Consider the following 21,585-nt stretch of genomic DNA (forward strand, 5'->3'; position numbering starts at 1 on the left):
AGACTGGGAATCCCTCTTTTTATTTTTTCCCGGCGTTCCTTCACAGCGTGAGGAGGTTAGATGTTTTATCGCCTCCGTGCTTAGTTTTTCCAAATCTCTCATTTCTCCTCAGGAGAGCTGGCTCTGCGACTCGGTACCTGACAAAAAGTCAGATTCCCACAGTGGGGTATTAATAGAGCAGTCTCATGTTCAGAGTAGTTATGCTTCCACAGGGTAAGAGGATCCATGCGGGCGCTCAGCTGTCGAGGGCAAACCTTAAAGGTCGGGTTTCACTACTGATGTATGACTGAGCTGGGGTGTGACGGCAGAAAGCTGGCACAAGGGAGCCCCCAGCGGACCAACAGAGACTTATCAGGAACCATCTTTGATTTAGGCTTTCATGCACACTCCTGTTAGGGTCCGAGGGAGCAGAAAGACCGTCTGTTTGCATGCTTCTTTAACCCTTGTGCTATCTTAGATGACCAAACCCTCACATTGACATGTTCTCCCTACCATGACAAAGGCGGATAAAGGTGGAAAGATTTCATGTAATCCATGGACACCAGTGAAGATCACAAATCATTGAAGAAAAAAGGTTCAGCGCACTGTCTAGTGGGTCTAAATGACCCAACTCTCAACGTTAAAGTGCCTGGGATAGCACAAGGGTTACAAATGATGAAGTTAAGACTCTGGTCTTTGATCAAACGCTGAACGTCTGATCCAGCTGTTTGGACAATGGCAGAGTATTAAAACACATCAGAACTAAGAACAACAATCATCACAGGTTGTTTTTTTGTAATTTATGGCAGAATCTGAGGAGAATTTTGTGGGGTTTGCTGTTTGTACTAATAATAACGGAGGCGTCCTTATTTGGTGAGGGAGCCACGAAGCCGCGAGCAGCAGTTATCTCATGCCCAGCAGTTACGGATGACATCAGTGTCAGGCTGTCCCTCCACTAAAAATGCCAGGACACCCTCCCTTTCTCCCTTGCCGTGTTTGTGCCGTCACCCCCCCCCCCTCCTTGTTTGGCGAACAGCCGCTGCATGCATGCTGGTCTACATCACTTCCAAAGGTCTGACTGTCAGAGCAGAAACAGTCACCAAACAGGCAGTCAGTGCGGGTGGCTGCGCCGCGGCCCGGCATGGCGGCACCACCAAGAGCCCACAGCCGGCTGGCGGTTACCGGCAGGAATGTGAGGAATGAGAGACTCGTGGATCCTGTCAGCTCTAATAAGATCATGTGAGACGTTCAGGCTGTGTGTGTTTGAGGTCTGATGATTGCACGGACTCCTGAATGTGAGTGCGGGTGTTTGTCTTCAATCAGCTGACAGTGGTCAGTCTAATAATAAGGTTATGCGCAACCATCAGTCGCTGCTATTTTGGGAAGGAGGGTAACAGTTGCTTTCAGAGATCTGAGTATTTGATCATTATAAAGATGAAATTCATTCGGAAAGTTGTTTCTTGACTAGACAATCAGTCCTAATATGACAGAATCACCATCTCGAAATACGTTGTCACTATTTTTTCAGTTTTACGTACTTCTATCAAAATATCTGCAAAAGTTGAACCAAATAATCGTAAAAGATTTTTTAAAAGAAATGTTGGCTTCACTGAATGCAGGAATTTGTTGTTGGATCTTATAATCTTAGAGCAGGGTGGGGGCCCTAGCTAAGTCAAGGGGTTGGTCTCCCTGGATACAGCTGGGGGATCAAACTAGACCCCAGGTGCATGGGGCCACGGCTGATCCAGGTGGGGGGCCTGTCTATGCCCAGAGCAGGGCTCATGCCACCCCTGGCCCTAGGGCTCGAATGGGGTCCTTAGGGTCTCCATTGGCCCTCTCCAGGTTTTGGCGGGGGGATTTGGTCTGCTCCTGAGGTGTAGCACCAACCCAGTTCTTTTCTCAGTTTGTGGAATCAAAACAGAATGGCTACAATCTCCCAACAGAGAGACCTGGTTATTTTTGCTTGGGGAGGGGGCAGAGTCTGGAGTATGGGTGCTTCAAAGGGCAGTTGGGAACAGTCCAGAAGCTGTTTCCCAACTGCCTGTTACCCTGCAGCTGGGGTCAACTGAGGTCACTCCTTGGGGGTTGGGCCACATGGCAGTGGCACCTTCTCCCAGGGTTGTTGCACCTCATCTCAAACACCAAGCATGAAAGTTGCATCCAGTTAATCTTAGGAAGGTAAAAATCCTAAAACGATTTGTTCAAACCTCCTGTTGGTTACTCTAATCCATAGCTCAATGTGTTTGATGAAGCTGTGATGTGGGGGAGCAGCAGGTCTACTCCAAGCTCCCTCCAGTTGACCGAGTTCCTCACCCTATTTCTAAGGGAGAACCTGGCTTAAATCTCACTTTGGACGCTTGTATCCTGGACCTTTTTTCAGTTATGACCAATGTTCTTGACCTTTGATGAGTGTTGGGAGAAAGATTTTTTGTCTATCTTCTACTCCATTCTTCCCTCACTCTTGAACAAAACCACAAGATGTTAAAACTCCTCCACCCGGGATAAGGGTCACCCACCCACAGAGGACAACCCACCTCTCTCCGGGAACCATGCCTCAGACGTGGCGACACCGGTCCTCATCCCAGCTGCTTCACAAATACAAACCACACCAAAGGCACGATGGATGTTTTGCCTCTGTGAAACCAACAGGACAACTTTATCTGGAAAATCCAGCTCTAATAAAATAAATAGAGCTGATTTGTTAAAAACAAAAATAAATCAGTCTATTCTGAAACCAGCCTGGAGTGGTAACTTGAAGAACTACCACATTTGTTACTTTAGGGTTGGCTTCAAACGGCGGCGCAAAAGACAGGATGTTGGAGCCAAAGCAGCTGACATTTCCTAACACATCCATCTGGAAGTCAGTTTTTGCCTTCGCGAGGCTTTTATTTTGACTCCAAATAATTTCCTTGAATGACGAAAGTTTGTGAGCTGCTCTTCAAAAATGAGCAGCGTGTTTCAACGCCCCAGGATTTATGTGTTCTGTATATTCATCTGAATTGGACCAAACTGTAGCAAAAGATGTTGATGAAGGTTCTCATTCATCCAGGTGACATTGTGTTAAAGTTGAAACGCCAAATGATGAAGACAGAAAGACACATAAAGCATGCTAGACAACACACCTTGCCAAAACCTTGTACATAATATTAAATTCAAGACAAAAGTGTTGTGGATTTACGAACAAGGACACAATTATTTGGAGGTATGGTTATCCCAGCAATTTTTAAAAAATACATTTAAATGCAAATGTTTAATTTCTTATTTCTTTGGTCCTGTCAGGCTGAGCTGCTGCTTAAAGTCTTTTCCTGCTCCCACTGGTGACTTCTAACCATCACTTTCTTCCAGGAACAATCATGTTCTCCCACAGGAACAGGCTTCATTATGCTCTGTGGTTCTAAATGACTCCTCATGACTGACCTCCATGAGTCTATAAAATTTAGAGCTCCACAGATGTCATACGTTTGTGCAATAATTCTGTTTGGTATTACCATCAAAGCCCCTTTTAGATGGAGACATGAAGTCATTTCTGAGAATTTTATAGTTGCACAGCAAATTAAGCGGTGATGGTGGCAAAGAGGGGGTGTTGTGAAGTCACACTACCCAATCATTCAGACAAAAAGCTAGCTAGAATGTCACTGATAGGCGCTGGTTCTGTTATTACAAGGCATGCTGTTTGACTCCATGAAATCTGATTTTATTGTAACCGCAATCTCCAACTGCGGGGCAGATGAACACATGTGGCAGAAGGTTGGATCAGCAGCTGCTGAGGGGATGGACAAATCCACAGGAAATAATCTTTAAGACCATTAAACGATGCTCTGGGTGTCCACGGCAGCAAGTGCGCTCGCAGCACATCCACTTACTTGCTTTGCAGAGAATGGCGTTTTGTTTTAAACAAGAATTCCCTTGTCTTGTGGAGTCTCATGAGCGGGGTTGTTGCTTGGGTCATGAGTTAAATGGGACGGATTCAAAGGCCATCTTTATTCAATGATATATGTCACAACAGTTTAATGCACAAACATTGACCATTAACGTTTATCCTTGATTCCACCAGAACTTTAATGGCGTATACTTCAACAAGTCTGCGTCAATGACCAATGGTTTTCATGGTTTTTGGAAGATCCACTTATTTGATATTATTACCCAGGATTCACCTTTTCTTTTTTAAGGGCTGTGCATTGACCGTATATGTAAGCAGAGATACTGCATTACTAAACGTGTTTCCATTGTGAACCTTTGTGTTACACAAGATTGAACATTTTTGATACAAAAAGTATTTTTTATCTAATTATTTATGTAGATTATATTATCGTAGTTTCTGCACTATAGGATGCATCAGATTATAAAATGAACCGTCAATGAGTGGTCTGTTTTCGAACTTCTAAGACATGCCCAACAATAAGACCCATTTAGCAAAAAAGGGTCGAAGATAAACCTGTCAGTCACTTTGACTTTTTTTTTTAACCCTTGTGCTATCCTAGGCACTTTAAAATTGGGAGTTGGGTCATCTAGACCCCACTAGATAGTGCACTGAACCTTTTTTCTTCAATGATTTGTGATCTTCACTGGTGTCCATGGATTACATGAAATCTTTCCACCTTTATCCACCTTTGTCATGGTAGGGAGAACATGTCAATGTAAGGGTGGGGTCATCTAAGATAGCACAAGGGTTAACAGTAACTCTGGAACTTGTTTGTAACACGCTACAAATTAGCCACATAAAAAGCGTCAGCCTTGTTGGAGTATTTACAATACCTGTCACTCCCAACCTTGTTTGCAATGTAAAAAAACAGACGGACACAGATAAGACAAACGTTACTAGGGGTGTGTATTGGCAAAGGTTCGGCGATACATCTCAAGTGTCGTTCGTTCTCATCTGGAGCCCACTCCAAAAACCCACAATTCACATTTTTATACGGTACTGGCAGCAACGTGGCACAGAGAGGTGGTTCGGTACTCATCGCAAGCAAAAACTAAGCATTACACGTCTCATAACAACAAATAATGCAAGGTTGAATGAGCATTTGGCCTTTAAAACAAGCTGTTTCTCGCCAGATCTTGTTGTTTTTGTGCAGTGTAGAGCTGCTCAAAGTGCCTCAGTGTGTTGCGCTTCCAACTAACTGTTGGGGTTTAAGTGGAAAACGAGTCCGACGCTAAAGGACGCTCATAAGTAATTCAAACTATATCGTCTTGACAGCAAGTTAAATTGACACAAGTATCGTCCTATGAAATATTGCTATATATATTGCCAAATCGATATTTCCTTACACCCCTAAACGTTACTGTGACTATGCTAACTTCCAACCTTGTCAGTAACGTGAAAAAACACAGTTTTGCTATACGTTAGCCACGTTCATGTATTTACAATAACACCCAAAGTTTCTTGCAAAACAGACTGACCCTCGCTTACACATCAATAAGCATAATCACAGTTAATCTATAGTCCAGGCACTTCGGATTATGAGGTGACTGTCGTTTTTTGAACAAAATAAAGCTTTCAGGTGCGCCTTATAATACGGAAAATAAAAGAAATCATGTTTTGTTTAATAGTACACACAAGTCATTTGTAGCCTTGCGATAGACTGGCAAACTGTCCAGGATGTCCCCTGCCTTCGCCGGGATAGGCTCCAGCAGCCCCATGACCCCGAAAGGGATAAAACAGAAGAAGATAAATGAATGAATGAATGTCATTCGTAAGTTCAGAAAGCTTAAAATACATCAACATTACAATAAATCGTTGCAATAAACTTGATATTTAAAGCAGCTTCTATTCTGCGTTAAAAATGCATTCTACTTTGGGTCATATTTTTTGAGAATCCATCTGGTCTTTTTACTAAAGTCTTTAACCTTTGTGCTATCCTAGGTACTTTAACATTGGGAGTTGGGTCATCTAGACCCCCTAGACAGTGCTCTGAACCTTTTTTTCCCCAATGATTTGTGATCTTCACTGGTGTCCATGGATTACATGAAATCTTTCCACCTTTATCCACCTTTGTCATGGTAGGGAGAACACGTTAATGTAAGGGTGGGGTCATCTAAGATAGCACAAGGGATAAGGAAAGATTGACTCGGTGAACCTGGAAGAATTACTGACACACTTTCAAAATAAAACACAGGAGGGGAAGATTTCACATTTGTCTTTTGGATTATAGTTTTTAAGCAAAAAATACATCTATGTCTGGGCTTAAACATGTGGAAGTTCTTTCAAATATAGGACAAATCTGTTTATAGATTAAGCATGTTTTTGACTGGGACTTGATTTATCATTATGATTCCAGACTTTTGTTAAGTCATTTTCTAAATTGTTTTTTCTTTTTCCATCAATTTCTGTTTTTTTATATTATCATTAGTTTTATAAAATTTTTATATCCTATTATCAGAGTCAATGATCTAGGTTTTTCTTTTTCAAATAATTCATCTAAGGGTCAACAGTCGAAGATTAAATTTATTAAAGTTCTAGCAGAATGTGAGGATTTGATCTGCAGAATTGTGTTTCAATTAAACTCTAGAGGTGATTTGTCTTTTTTTGTACAAACAAAGCCTGTTTGAGTAAATTCTGTTATAGAACCACAATGTCAATTTAGCCAAAAATGTTAACATTTATACATAAAAATATAGTAAAGTGAAACGCAAAGAAGATTCCTGCGTTAATGGATTTTCAATTTCCTTTATTAGAAGTCTGCAGGTTCGGGTTTCTGACTCTTTCCTGCCCTCAGACACACATGCTGAACAGACACAAAGACTCCCGCCCTTTTAAAACCCCCCCTGGGGTGATGGGGAGGGGGCTGACACTGCTGCTGAGGAGGCGGTCCTTACAAACGGGTTCAACGAGGACACCAAAAGGAGGGGCTCCAGGGAGGTTGGTTTGAGTGCTTTAGTGGTGCAGGTGTTGGGGGTTGGTGAGACTGGAATATATCTTGGGGGTGGGGGGCATTTTCCTCGATTGCCTCTGTATTTGAGTGCGGCGCCGGGTCAGCAGCATCCTCCCGTGAGCGTGGCGTCCGACTTTTGGCTCCAGCATTACCAAGGTGGTGAGGCATCGAGCGCAGGGCGAGATGTGCTGCAGCTCAGGCCTCGGTCGCTGCAAGTGCTGCGTAAGCTGCAGCCAGTCACACAACGGACAGCAGCTCACGCCAAAGTCAGAGCAAAGGCAGGGGCTGGAGTGTCTTCATTACCGCTCCACATCCCCACCCATGGACAATTCCTCCCCTTCATCCACCCCTCTAATTCCCCATCTTCTATGCAGCTGGTGAAGAGCGAGGATGCACACACACACAAACACACACACGCGTGTCTAAAAAAACACATGCAGGCACACCTCCACCCGCCCGCTCATGCTAAATCCTCCTTTGATTGCTGGTCCTCAGCTCATTACCAAATGGGGTTTGGCTGCAACAATGGAGGGCAGCAGCGCCGCTGCCGTCTTTAACAAGCATCGCATGAACACGTGTTCCCCTCATCACATAAAAGCACACTCCACAGTTCTGATTTCAACCTCCCAGGTATGGATTCATGCTGCAAATGATTTCAGTTTTTGAATTATCTTTTGGAATAAACCAAAATATCACTGAACTTCATTCTGCATCCCTCTCTGCTGATGAGCAGATGTTACTCCAGGCTTCATTGATTATCACAACACATCGAGGTAAGCAGCAGCAAATGGAGCAGATATGGCTGAAAAGAAAGAAGGATGACAGACCTGCTGTCAAACTCGTGGAAACACAAATTTACTGGTGTTTGTGTGAACCTAAGTGTCAACATGGATGCACACTGGATTAGGGAACAAATGTTACGGAAACTCTTCACAAAATTCGAAATCCTGCTATATAACAAACATGTCAGATTCTCACTTTTCCTCAGTATTTCATTTTTTTTCTTTACCCCAATCTGTGGAGGTGGGTGTTGTCATCTTTGATGAGAGTTAGGTCCCAGACTGTGAAGATTTGGGACAGATACATGTTGCAGAAAGTTTGTGTATCTTTTTTTTAGATGACCCCACCCTTGCATTGACGTGTTCTCCCTACCATGACAAAGGTGGATAAAGGTGGAAAGATTTCATGTAATCCATGGACACCAGTGAAGATCACAAATCATTGAAGAAAAAAGGTTCAGAGCACTGTCTAGTGGGTCTAGATGACCCAACTCCCAATGTTAAAGTGCCTCCACAAGGGTTAAATTGAGATTGCCTCCAAAGTAAAAAAAAAAAAAATATTTTGATGACTTGATGTTGTCCCACACCATTACACTTCCTCCACCAAAAGATCAAATTCCAACGGTGCAAATCTGCCTCTTCACCGCACATGGTCTAACAGCTGTAAGCAGAATCCAAAAAGGTGTTCTTACTTTTCCATCTTTTTATTTCAACGATCTTCCTCCAAACTTCTGAAGCTTTCTTGAATCCAGCTTAACCCTCTTCAACTATCTCCTCTCAGGGGTCATCTGGTTTTTTTTACTGTTACTGACCCCTGAAGCGATTGTTCCTTCTGTCATCGTGCCCCTCCAAAGGCTTGATTTATGTCACCAACCAGAATGCCAGCTACTGGGCGTCTGGGCTAAGAACTTCACTCACACATTGTCCTGAGTTAATGCAGCCACTTGTGTGATCAATGACCTTTTTCATGTGGTCAGCTGCGCTGCTGCTGTCTGTGGGCGGCAGAATCACCAAGCACAACCACCAAAAAAATAAATCACATATATCTATATATATATATCTAATATATCTAATCACATATAATGTGGGGCTTTTGTTTTGATAATTGTACACAGCAAACGAAATGTCTCTTTTTTTGACAATTATACAAACTACATGTGATGTGGGCTTGTATTTTAACAACTGTACAAAGCACCCTTGATGTATGCTTTTATTTTGCTAATTTCACAAATCACACATTATTTATGCTTTTATTTTGACAATTGCACAAATCACTCATGATGTATGCTTTTATTTTGACAACTGCACAATATAGGTTTTGTATGCTTTTATTTTGCTAATTTCACAAATCACACATTATTTATGCTTTTATTTTGACAATTGCACAAATCACTCATGATGTATGCTTTAATTTTGACAACTGCACAGTCTACGTTTTGTAGGCTTTTATTTTGGTCATTGCACAAATCACATGTGATATATGCTTTTATTGTAGTGGACAGATGTTACTGTTTGTTTAGCTTTGGGCACATGACGTATATTCTTAGAAAACTCCTTTAAAAACGGTAAAAATTAAAGGTTGTTTATTTTCCATGTTGATTTTTTTATTTCATTCATTCATTCATCTTCTTCTGTTTTGTCCCTTTCGGGTCACGGGGCTGCTGGAGCCTATCCCGGCCACTAGTGTGCGAAGGCGCAGGCGGCATCCTGGACAGTTCGCCGGTCTGTCGCAGATTTTTTTTATTTCTAAAAATAAATATAAAATAATATTTCTATTTAATTTTTTTATTTCTAACCCAGCCTGTTCCAGCTGTAGGTGGAAGAGATGCGCTAGTACACAGTAGAAACGGGAAAAGTAGCCCCTCCCTGCTTGTCCACTGTGAACACCATCGGCTGATTGCGCCAGTATCAATGTGTGTGTACTGCGTTCTTGAAGGAATTTCAAAGTAAAAGCTATTTTTTTGTAGTTAAGATGCAATAACAATGAACGTGGAGTCCAGAACTCTCCGCTTGCACAGGTCTGAACATGGAGTAAATAAATCAGCTTTATTGGTTCTGATCAGCACTCTGCCTGTAGAATTATGGCAAAAGATAAGAGCACTTCTGTCCATGTCATCAGTAATGAGAAGGAATTCAGAGCTCTTTTCTGTGACCTCAGGACTGTGGGGGGGCTACAGTGACACCAACGGAAGGGGCCTGAACGGCTGTAAAAGCCCCATTTAGCTGTCAAATAAACACTGATTTATAAAGTTTATGTGCACTTGCAATTTCTTTTTATTAGCTATTGACGATGAGGGTTAAGGAGATCAACCGTCATGAAGATGATCACTTTCTTTAATTTTCTTCGTCTTGTCTGACTTCATGACCATGTTTATCAGATGTTGGAGCCTTTTTAGTGGCTTCACACTGGGACGTTTCCCATTTTTCCAGCCTTGGGGACGTGACGAGAGAAAAAGGCCATATTTGGAACCTTCAGACCACACAACACTGTCCAACAGTGAAACAGAAGACCAGAAATGAGCCAATACCCCCAGGACATTCTAGACCATGGTTGAACAAGGCAGCCACTATCCCCATAAAGCTTTGACGTTTGCTAATACCTCGGTCAGGGTGAATACTCGATTCTGATTGGCTGCAGGGTGTGCATTACAAAGTGACAATGGACACCTACAAAAGGTGTAATTACTTTTTTTTTTTTTTTTTTTTTTTAACTTGTCCTGTCCAACAGCTAGGCAGGCAGATGAGAGCTGAGGGCCTCTTGTGTTGGACATATTTTACTTTAACAAGAGGTGTTATTAATCTTCAGACAAAACAAAGGTTTGACTGAATAAACCCCTTTTGTAATTGAGGCCAAACTTTATTCATTTCAACCATGATTGAAAATCTTTGGTGTTGGACCGGACGGAAAAGGAAAGAAGGGAAGAAGAGGGAGGGATGTTAGAGGGGGGGGGGGGGTGATAGTGAGAGGGGGGGGGGGTAAGACCATGAAGCAGCATAGAGCAGACAGGTTTACTGGTTGTTTATCGTTACGGTACAGTTCAAATGTAGTACAAAAAGGGGGGGCCTGTTCACACACACTCAAAAATTATCAACACACCTGCTAGCCGCAAAAATGTCCACATGTCAACATGTACACAAAACAGATAGTGTTCACAAACGCATACCTATGCCTTTAAACCAACTAGTGTGAAATCTTTCATTCATTCAATCATGCAAACTATTAGTGCAAAGGTGAGCTAACACCTGTGCTCAGGTGAGTGTTTATGTTCTTCTAAAATGGATGGTGGAATGTGAAAAGAAGGAGGAGGAGCGCCCAGCCACCCCCACACCCATAACCCCGCCGCAGCAGCAGCGGCAGCCGGAATTCCCCCAACGCCACATGGGAACAGGCAGGGAACAACCGCCCCCGGGCGACCAAGACCGCCACCCAGGCCAGGGCCAGCAGGACCGCCGCGAGGCCCCCAGAGCCAGAGAGCAGGGAGGCGCGGAGGAAAAGAGAGCGCAGCCCCAGCCCAGCCAGGAAAGCAGCCCCCCCGCCGCGCCGGAAGAGCCCAACGCAGGGCCCCACCGGAGAAGGACGCCCACAGCCCCAGACGAGCACCCCACCACCACCCAGGAGTTCCGGGCATCCCCCCGCCCCAACCCCAGGTACGAGCCAGGACCCCCCAAAGGAGAGCCGCTCCGCACTCCAGGCAGCCACCCACCCGGCCCACGGTTGGTCCAGGGAGGAGCAAGGCAGGGGCCCGCCGCCCCCGCCCAGGAGGGGGGAACCCCGGGGAAAAAAGGGTGGCCCACAAGGGGTGTTATAAATATGGCCCGACCAGGCTCGGCCATGTTGGAAGTTTGGCGGGGCCCAGCGCTTAGGGGCAAGGACCAGGACCCACCCCCCAGGGACACGAACACCCCCGGCTCAGGTGTAATATGAACCCCCCCACCGTGCGGAGAGAGCACCGCCGGGCCCAGGGAGCGGCACCCAAGGGACACGGCCGCCATCGCCAAGGGGCCCGCACCCCCCACCAGGGAAGGGGTAGGGGACAGATGGACCCAGGTCCCACCTTCCTTGCAAAATGTGTGTGCGTGTATGTGTGTTTGAGAGGGTGTGTGTGTGCATGTGTGTGTGTTTATGTTGGAATGTATATATTGAAGGGGGAGGGGTGTGTGTACTAAGGGGGGTGCAGTTAAAATTGGCGAGTAGGGCACTAAGGGGACATCTGGGGAACTTTTATCCCTGAAATGATGCTTTGAATCACTTGGCATCACATTGAGCATATAAACCACTTTCCTACGCTGGTTAGTCCTCATACACCTGCAGCAGAGCTCGGTAGCCGTTACCATGACGATGCGTATCGAATTGTCTACTTCTTGAAGCAAAAAAAACAATTTCAACCTGAAAAGTAACCTTTTTTTCTTCATTTCTCTGAATCTTTTCACACATTCATTTGCAGACTAGAAATCCTCTGATGATTTCTCCTGTAAAACTTTAAATATTAATATTTGATCATGACACAAAAGTGAACTTCATTTTTGAAGTGTTTTCTGAGTTTTTTTTAAAACGTTTTGCCTTTTCAGTCAGACTATCTTATAACATAAACCAGGCCTCAAATTTAAACATTTCTAGCCTCTTTATTCAAATGTGGTGTCATACGTTCTTTTGTGAATAAAAAACTCAAAATAAACATTTGGTTTAGGACTTTTATTTTCCAATCTATTCTAATATCATAAAGTGTCCCATGTTTCTGCACTTTAAGGTGCAAAGCAAGTTTCTCCTGTTCAACTGGACGCTGAACCTTAGCAGCTCCAGTGAGAAAACGTTGCTTCACTTTTGTCAGAAGACGCAAAAAGGCTTTCGCTTGCAATCTGGTGATTGAGCAGGTCTTAATGGAGCAGCGCAGAGAGGAGAAAGCCCGGAAGGAAATGCCCACCATCTCAAAACCCTCATTAGCAACAAGCTCAGGACACAACAGTCAGTGGAAACGGCTAGTGTGAAGCCCACATATTTTTAGTAAAATGTGCATGTTTGTGTGATAGTGCACGCACAAATGGGGATGTGAGAAGATAAATCTGGCTCCTTCTCCTGTTCTAATGGGATCATACTTGACGGGAGACACTTACACCACTCAGCAAGACCATAATGCGAACACAGATCTATCCTCTTGGTGTTTCTATTCCAAGATGGCCTGCTTTCTTGGAAAGCTAAATGGAGCATTAGCAGATGGTCTGTGTATTTCAGTGCAGCTTTTTCACATCGTGGGAAGTAGTTCTTTATTCCAGTGCAGCCAAACAAGAAAGCGAAGAACAGAGGAGTCTGAACAAAAGATTTTTATTCTCATCATCGTGAGATTGTAAACTCATCTCTGACTTCTCACCTTTTAAAAAAAAGAAAAAAAACTGCTTCAAAGAAGTGGTTTTCTGCAAAAGCTCAAAAGCTTCTTCTGTGGTTTTAACGTGGTTCATTCGTGATACATCAGTGAAAATTTCACGTAAACAACACAACTTTTCCACGTATTTTCACATGTGACCAATTTTCATCTGTGCAAAATGTACAAAGTGGCTGGGGGACATGGCTTTAAAATGAAGACGATTCATATTTAGAAGCAGGGACAGATGCCATGCTGATGGTAGAGACAGCGCCATGAAAACCAAATGCAAAGACAGCGGAGCAGCACTGAGAGAAAAACCCCCAAAGCTCACATGGTCCTGCAAAAAAAGAGGCTTTCTCCAGTCATGGCTCAAGGATTTACTCCCTACAGGAGCTCTGCAGACATTTGGAACATCTAAAACCAGTGTGATCTCCACACAAAAGACCACTTCTTCCTGTTGTTAGATGGTGGTTGTACTGTTGCGCCAAACCAGATACTGATGTAAAAACTTTAGGTTGGAAACAGCCAAAGAAAAAACATCAAAAGTATTCAGAGTGTACTAAAACTTTGGGAGAATTTAGGTTTTGACAGTTACTCCAAAAAATGCTCCAAATGTGGCTAAAAGAATTGTAAGGCTTTTAGATTTTAAGTATCCATGATGATGTGCTGAGACATTGTCTGTCACAGGGCTATTATGTTCTTAAAAACAGAAAATGTGTTATTATGCACAACACTAAAAAGTAACAGGTTTTCAAATATATTTCTTGTCATTTGTGGAAAGCAAGAGGCCCGTCTTCATATACCGCCTCCTGCCTCCCCTTTGCCGCCCCAGGAAAGCCTTCTTAGATGTGGGCTGCATGTTCCTCTGTCTGTGAACATGTGTCCAAAGTGTCTGTATCTATCACGCATTCAGGTAATGAGGCAAGCCTTTAAAGTAAAAGAAAAAGAAGCATTAATAAAAAGGTCTATAGGCCCTCACTTTCCCTCCTTTTTTCAGCCTCTTTGTGCTCCTGTGAACTTGCAATCTTTGGATGAGACACAAAGGCTTCTGTCGAGTAAAGGCCTCTGAATTGCCGCGACCGCCACACACAGTTCCTTTCACTGGAGCCTCAAACGCTGCTGCCCCCCTCCCCCCCTTTGTGTGTGGTGTGTCTGCACCCCACCTCACATCATCGATGGCTTTGTCTTCCCACATTAAACCAAAGGAGCCTTGACGACCACATGGAGCAGAGACCCATTGATCTCAAATCTAAAACTGAAAAACTCGTCATCAACGCTTCATCAAGCTGACCCGACTTATCAAATATCTGGGGCACGACGTTACATTATATGGTTAATATTTATGAAATGATAAAACTGTGCTTTTAAAATCTTTGGAGGCCTTTTTTTTAAATAGCAATTATAAATATGTTACATTTGTGCCTCCTTTTTGAATGATTGACAGCATAATTCTAATCTAGGTTTGACCAGAACTTCAACAAACCCTTCTGAAGTAATCCCAAGACATTTTCTTGTGTTTGCAGAAATAAATCATGATGAGTTGCACCAAGACGGTGCTAAACTCTGGTGAAAACTTCCGAGTTCACTTCCTTAACTGCGACCCCGGATCGATCAATCCCTCAACAATGACCCAGCATGGGAATGCCGTTCCAGGAGGCGGGACCAGGCTGCCAACAGCATTCCACGGCAGGGACTCCAGCGGTTTCCAGAAACAAAAGCTCCTCTAAGACAAGGAGACTTGAAGGCATTAAAGAAGAAGAAGAGGGAGGAGATGAAGAGATTATGGGTTATGGCTCTCCCAATTCAGATGGAAAAAGGGAAAAGCTTTCCTGGGAAGAGGGAATGTAGGTAAAGAAGCTGAGGTACCCATAATAACTAAAGGGGTCAGGGGTTTCTGATGGACTTGTAATCTGGATGCCTCTCTTTTTCCCATGGTGTGTGGACTCCAGAGCTTACCAGGCTCTGTTGTCCCCCTCCCCAAAAAAGAAAAAAGCATGAGGCCTAAAACATCCGTCACAACCCATTACTGCTGACGCACGGCTCCCAAAGAAAGCTGGATGGGCATGATGAAATCGGGGTGAAAGTGAATTTTGAGGCATGAGATGAGGGCCGCAAAGTTAGCGTGAAAAAAACCTTTGTCTCTCCGTCTGAGTGGCATCACAAATTGAGGCCATAAAGAAGAGAAGCCATCAAAACATTTCCAAGTCTTTACTTCAACGAGTGAAAAGAATACAGTGAAAATATGATAATGTTGCATGAAGACTCGCTGCGAAAAAAATGAACATCTCTGAAAGTTCAGTTTGATCAGTTTTGTCAACAAATCAAAAGTTCCTTATGAAATACAAATACACATTAAAGCTGTATTTTGTAAACCTTTGTTTACATGGTTGCAGTGACATGTTTAACTCAGCAACACCTAAATACCACATGCCCTTTGACAAACTGTAAATCGTTGACCGTTCAACGTGAATCAGCTGATTCCGATGTGGAGAAAAGTGACTTTTCATGTCAGCTTTTGAGCTTAACCCTTGTGCTGTCCTAGGCACTTTAACATTGGGAGTTGGGTCATCTAGACCCACTAGACAGTGCTCTGAACCTTTTTTCTTCAATGATTTGTGATCTTCACTGGTGTCCATGGATTACATGAAATCTTTCCACCTTTATCCACCTTTGTCATGGTAGGGAGAACACGTCAATGTGAGGGTGGGGTCATCTAAGATGGCACAAGGGGTTAAAGAAATACTCAGAAATGTAATTTTGAGCTTGATTTTCTTACTATATCTCCTCCATCGTCAGAAAAATGTCACAAAAACTCCCAAAACACTCTTCTCACTGGAGTGAGTCTATAATTCCCTCAGAAAACTTGTTTTTCAAGAAATGACTAGTTGTTACCTTGATGTTTTGACTAAAGTAGATAACCGTCCCTTTATCAAATGTTTCCTGCTGATACTAAAGACACACTGGAAAGCCCACTGGGACATCAATCTGCCTGTAGTTTGGCACATTTTTCAACGTACAGGAAAAGTGGAAGTATTTGCTCTCATGAGAGCAGACAGAGGCTGGATGTGTGAAACTGAATGAAAGCAGAGAAAGAAGTGAGCCCGTCTAGACGTGTATTTTCTTTACACGCATGCAAACATTTGGAGATATTGCAATACGGCTGTCTCTGCTGTTGCCTAGAAAATAAAGTGAGCACTGTAAGGGAATTTCTGCAGGTTCTGGTTCCCAGCCAAACTCCTCTGTTACCAAGGAAACGGGCTGCAGCCGAGCATCCAAGGGGAGCATCCGGATTTAACAGTTTTTGGCCTTTTTTTTGTGTGAAGCTGACACTTCAATGCAGGAATCGCACATGCACTATAACACTTTCATCTTTTCATACGAAGCTTTGAAAATCCAGTTGCACTCAACAATCCTCACAAGGGAAGCTTCATTCAGGAACAAGGTGATCCGTCTAGAATCTGGTTCAGTAGGTGCAGCATCACGTTTGCATAACCTGTGTGAAAATTCTGCAGAGAGTCAGTAAAACCAGCAGAAGTCATAATCCAAACCTCAAAGACATTATCATTTTCAGCAGACAGTAGAGTGAAACTGCGGTGAGACGACGCTGAATCAGTTCTTAGAAACTAAACACCAGTTAAGTCAGAAAGAGGAAGGAAAGAGTCACATGATAGCGCTGAACTCTGTGACCACACTCCTCTCTGGATGCAGCAGATAAGTCGCCGGCTGTCATTTCTGCCAAATGTTTGAAGTTTGTCACTGCTTTGCATTATTCCTGCAGAATTTAGAAACATTCAGCAAAAGTATTCATGCAGGGCATTTGCTTTTCTACATTTAAATTTGAGTTTTGTGGCCTTCCCTGAAGCAAAAAATAGCCAGTCACTGTTCTGCTTTGTGGTGCTCCAGCTCCCCCTGCTGGTGAGGTCGTTGAAACGATGAAGGCAGTTTGGTACATGCTGTACCTTCAAGTCTAATTCAGAAATGACATTGATGACTCCCACTCAAACAATGATATATGAATTGATACAACTTAAAATAATGACATACATCAATGATTTCATTTCATTGACTTTAAATTATTTAGCAGCCAATTTTAAAAGGTAAATGTTATTAGAAAGTTTTTGTAAGTTTGGTTTTAACGGTTTTTACCACGCAACGGTAACTCATTTCATGGATTCAAGTTTGTTTTATACACAAATGTGCAAATTATGCCAAAGATTGAAAATTTTTAGGGAAAAGTCACAAATGCAGACTTTTTGCAGAATCGTGTTCTCCCTACCATGACAAAGGTGGATAAAGGTGAAGAGGATTTCATGTCATCCATGGAAAACAGTGAAGATCACAAATCATTGAAGAAAAAAGGTTCAGAGCACTGTCTTGTGGGGTTTAGATGACCCAACTCCCAATGTTAAAGTGCCTAGGATAGCACTAGGGCTAAAAGGAGGCCAACCTCTCTTTGCAGGCTTTTTCACCTGTTCAGGTTCTGCAGGTTTTTGGGTTGTTCATAGGGGAGAGTGGCTTTATCTTAACCCTTGTGCTATATGACCCCACCCTTAACCCAGCGCACTGTCTTGTGGGGTCCAGATGACGCAACTCCCAACGTTAAAGTGCCTAGGATAGCACAAGGGTTAAGGGGAGTACAGGCGTGTTACCTCCGATGAGGTTCCTACGAACCCTTTAAAGGACGTCATGAGAACGGAACGTACCATTGTCGTACGTGTGGTTAGTGTATTGTAAGTTTCACGTTCGTATGGTGTACCAGTGATGCTGTTGTATGGTGCCTTTATGCCACACTCCAGCCGTTAGTAAAGGTGCGAGTACTGGCTCCTTACTGACCAAATGCTACAGGTTGTCCACACAAGCTACGCTGAGACTGGGTAACCTCCTCATTCTAACAGTCAGGCTGCACGCAAGTTAATATTGTGAACAGCACTAGCTGTAGACTAGACCGAGAGGTTTATTGACATTCCCTGCGGGCCATTGGCATGCCCATGCAGGTTTGCCCATTCCTCACCCGCAGACAGCCCATATCCACCCGTAAGGGCGGTTAAGCCTAATTCCCAAACTACGTGTCCCTGCAAAAATCCTTCAAAAAACCGTCTTACTGAAGGTATTTTCAGATTTGAACAAATATTCTCTCATGTTTTAGGAAGAATAATAACACAGTTGCAGCTACTCTGAGAGTCTGAATGATGCTCGCAGGCCAATACCCCCATGTACATCCCGGCTGCATTGTTTCCTCCTTGTGGCTTTGTGGGAGTTTGATATTTCCAGGAGAGCCCAAACCATTCTCCTTCCACCATCGTGCCTAACAATGGGAATAATATAGTTGTTTCCGTCAGCTGTAAATTATGACTTTGATCTGCACTTTCTCCTTTAAAAAACATTTCCCTTTTTTAAAATGCTTTGTTGGCTTAAAAAAAAAACTTACCAAGAAAACATTCTGGCTTCTCTTTTTCAGCAGCTCAGTGATAAAATAAGGAGTTTAGTGTCTTAATATGTAGAATTTTCTGTTCTGAATGTCTGCTAAAAATAAACAAACGGTGGTGGTTTACAGAAAGAGGCTTCTCTGTTACACGGAAAGTGAAACAAGTTTGCAGAAAACAGAAGAGATCAGGGTTTAGAAGAAACAAGGAAGATGCGTGTAGGAAAGGGGCGGATCGTTTCCCAAAACGCTGCGCAGTTCCTCTTTGTCAATAAGACAGGCCCCTAAATATTTCACTTTCAAAACAGTCCACTTCCTTTTTTTCATGGCATTCAACAGACAAGGAAGATGAAGGTATAATGATTGACAGCATGACCCCCCCCAGCCTAAACACTGTGGGTCACTAAGAGCTAGTTTATGTCAGACTGTCCTGTCCCTGTAGGGCAAACAAGGAAGGTTTTCTGATAACCATAAAAACAAACGAAATGTTCAAATTAAAATTCTTCTCTGCGTTTGACCCATTTCCCCCCATCCCTCTGGGGGAGTGGTGAGCTGCAGCCAAGTCGCGCTTGGGAGGCAGTAGCATTAAGGGTCTTGCCCGAGGGCCCTTGGGACCAATGTTAATTGCTCGCCATTGATATGGTAATTGCCCCAGTACCATTGTTCCGGGAATCAAACCCTGGATTCCTGTGTGGTAGCCTCTCACCTTACCAACCGAGCTACCCTTTGCCGAAAGATTTTTATTTCAGGTTCAAAACAGTGGAAGTTTAAAGTTGGAAACTCATCAGAGAATAAAAAATGCCTACATTTATAAAAATTGGTACATATAAAAAAAAAAAAAATCAAACAATTGGTCTTATGATGACCTTTGACCCTGGGAGAGGGTACCTTGTCAGGACCAGCCAATCTGGTTAACATCAGGCGGCTGCTTCTGACAAAAGAAATGTAATTTTCCACTAGATTACTTTTAAAACAACCAGCTACAATAGATTTGCATAAAGTAAAAGCATTTAATATAAAATAACATTTTAAAATGTTCAGCACTATGTGCTTTAATACACAGACTTATTGTGAGATTTTAAAGTGAATCAGAACATTTTGATTTAAACTGATAGATTTAGATGAATATGTGAAATTGCAACATAATAAAATGTTTCTGCATTTCCCTTCAACAGCTTGTTGAAATGCACCCGCTCGTTTCAGCAGCGATACAGAAAAGTTCCGTTCTGTTCGAGGCCCTTTTTGAGTGACTGACCTCGGACCAAGTGGAGAGAAAATAAGGTACATTAGCGGCTACGACCATGGTTGGGAGTCGGACGCTGATGCTCACATCTTTCTTAAGCTTAGGAGGAAGAAAACTCCAGATCTGTTCAGTTTAGTAGAAACATGCATGTGTAAAAGAGGATGTCGAATTGGCTGTTTTTCACTGCAAGGATGATGATTGGCTAACAGCAATTCGTTTTTACATTTATTTTTTATGGCCCACAATCTGCCAAACACTTCCTTCATGACCGAGCGGTCGGTGGCGATTAATGTGTCGGGCTCTCCTGGTAGTTTCTGTCAGTCTTGTAATGTGTTGTTTTATCTAAAGGTGCCTTTAGCACAAGGGTTAAACTCCCACCGTGTTCATCCAAAAGTAGACTACGAGACACTGTACTACTTTGAAGTTTTTCAATTCACAACCATCCAAACTAAAAAAAAAACAACTTTTTGATGGGAGACGAGTAGTAAATTAAATAGAATTGAAAACAAAACAAAGACGGTTGCTTATTTGATGCAATGTTACCAATATTTAAATGATTTTTAATTTCTTGTAATTAACCCTTGTGCTATCCTAGGCACTTTAACATTGGGAGTTGGGTCATCTAGACCCACTAGACAGTGCGCTGAACCTTTTTTCTTCAATGATTTGTGATCTTCACTGGTGTCCATGGATTACATGAAATCTTTCCACCTTTATCCACCTTTGTCATGGTAGGGAGAACACGTCAATGTATGGGTGGGGTCATCTAAGATAGCACAAGGGTTAAATACAGCAATTGTTCACGTTTTTGAATATTACAAAGTATTTATCACTGTTGAAAAACAAGTCATCCTGAAATTCTGCCTCCTGAAAAGACTAACACATTGGTTCTGTTCATTTTCCCTGATTTTATCAAATAAAACCACAGAAAAGTAGGATGGAAAATCTTCTCTTTTGTTGTCATTTTTTATATTCACACTTAAGCAAACAAAACAAAGGAAAAAGAGAAAAAAACAAATGATTATGCAAAACCAATGATTAGGCCAAAAGGCAGGTGTACCAATAAGCCCATAATGTAGATGTATGCATAATAGAACTATATTTTGGGTTTTTAATGATTCCTATTATTCAAAATGTGAAAATAAAACATTAAAAAATATGATCAGGGCTTAAGAGGTCCAATACAAGTCTGTTGGTTATTGTTTTTTAATATTTATATCCCATCCCTAACACTCTCATTGATATAAAAGATGCATTTATTAATGCCAGTTTTAAAGTATTTAATTGTTTATTTTGAGAGGAAAAGGGGAGACAACTATTTTTTTTACCTTAACAGAACATAAATTAAGCCTCAGACCAAAGACCATCGTTGCCCCCTAGTGGATATATTGATTACTGAGGTCAAAGACCTTTATCTCTAAATTTAAAGAATTTGGTGAGTTGAGGATGCTAAATTTGTAAAACTCCTACTGAGTCTCTTTAGCTCGTCCGTTTTAAATCCATGTTAAAAATAGATGAACAATCCTGCATGATTTCATGCCGTTTTTTAACTTATAATAAAATTTCAAATGAAACAACAAAAACAGTAAAAAAAATCACACGATTTAGAAAATCCTCATGTGTTTGTGGTTAGGGTCAGCCTATCATCAGCCAGGCTGATTATTTCAGCAGCGGCGGGCCGATATAGAACTGGTTAATTTGACTTAGATGTATTGTTTTTATTTCAACCTTTCACAAAGATACGTCATTTCATTTATGTTGAAATTGAATTTACTATGAAAAATTTCGGGTAAATTGTTATATAACTTCAAAAAAGAAAACCAATAAAACATGAAATAACTAAATAGAAATAAAGTTAATTGTTGGTTTTCGTATTGTTCTTAATTGAAGCTCACTTTAACTGCAAATAAATATCGACACTTATTATCTG

At 42.3% G+C, this 21,585-nt stretch overlaps 1 long non-coding RNA gene across 1 annotated transcript; it reads left to right on the plus strand.

Annotated features, from left to right (window-relative positions):
• The first annotated feature begins 1,009 nt into the window (after positions 1-1,009).
• LOC110015326 lies at positions 1,010-2,713 on the plus strand. The gene is made up of 2 exons (XR_002290504.1): positions 1,010-1,218; positions 2,213-2,713. It is a non-coding gene; the product is annotated as an uncharacterized LOC110015326 (long non-coding RNA).
• Positions 2,714-21,585: the final 18,872 nt, after the last annotated feature.

The sequence above is a fragment of the Oryzias latipes genome, chromosome 7 (assembly GCF_002234675.1).
Source record: "Oryzias latipes chromosome 7, ASM223467v1".
NCBI classification, from domain to species: Eukaryota; Metazoa; Chordata; class Actinopteri; order Beloniformes; family Adrianichthyidae; genus Oryzias; species Oryzias latipes.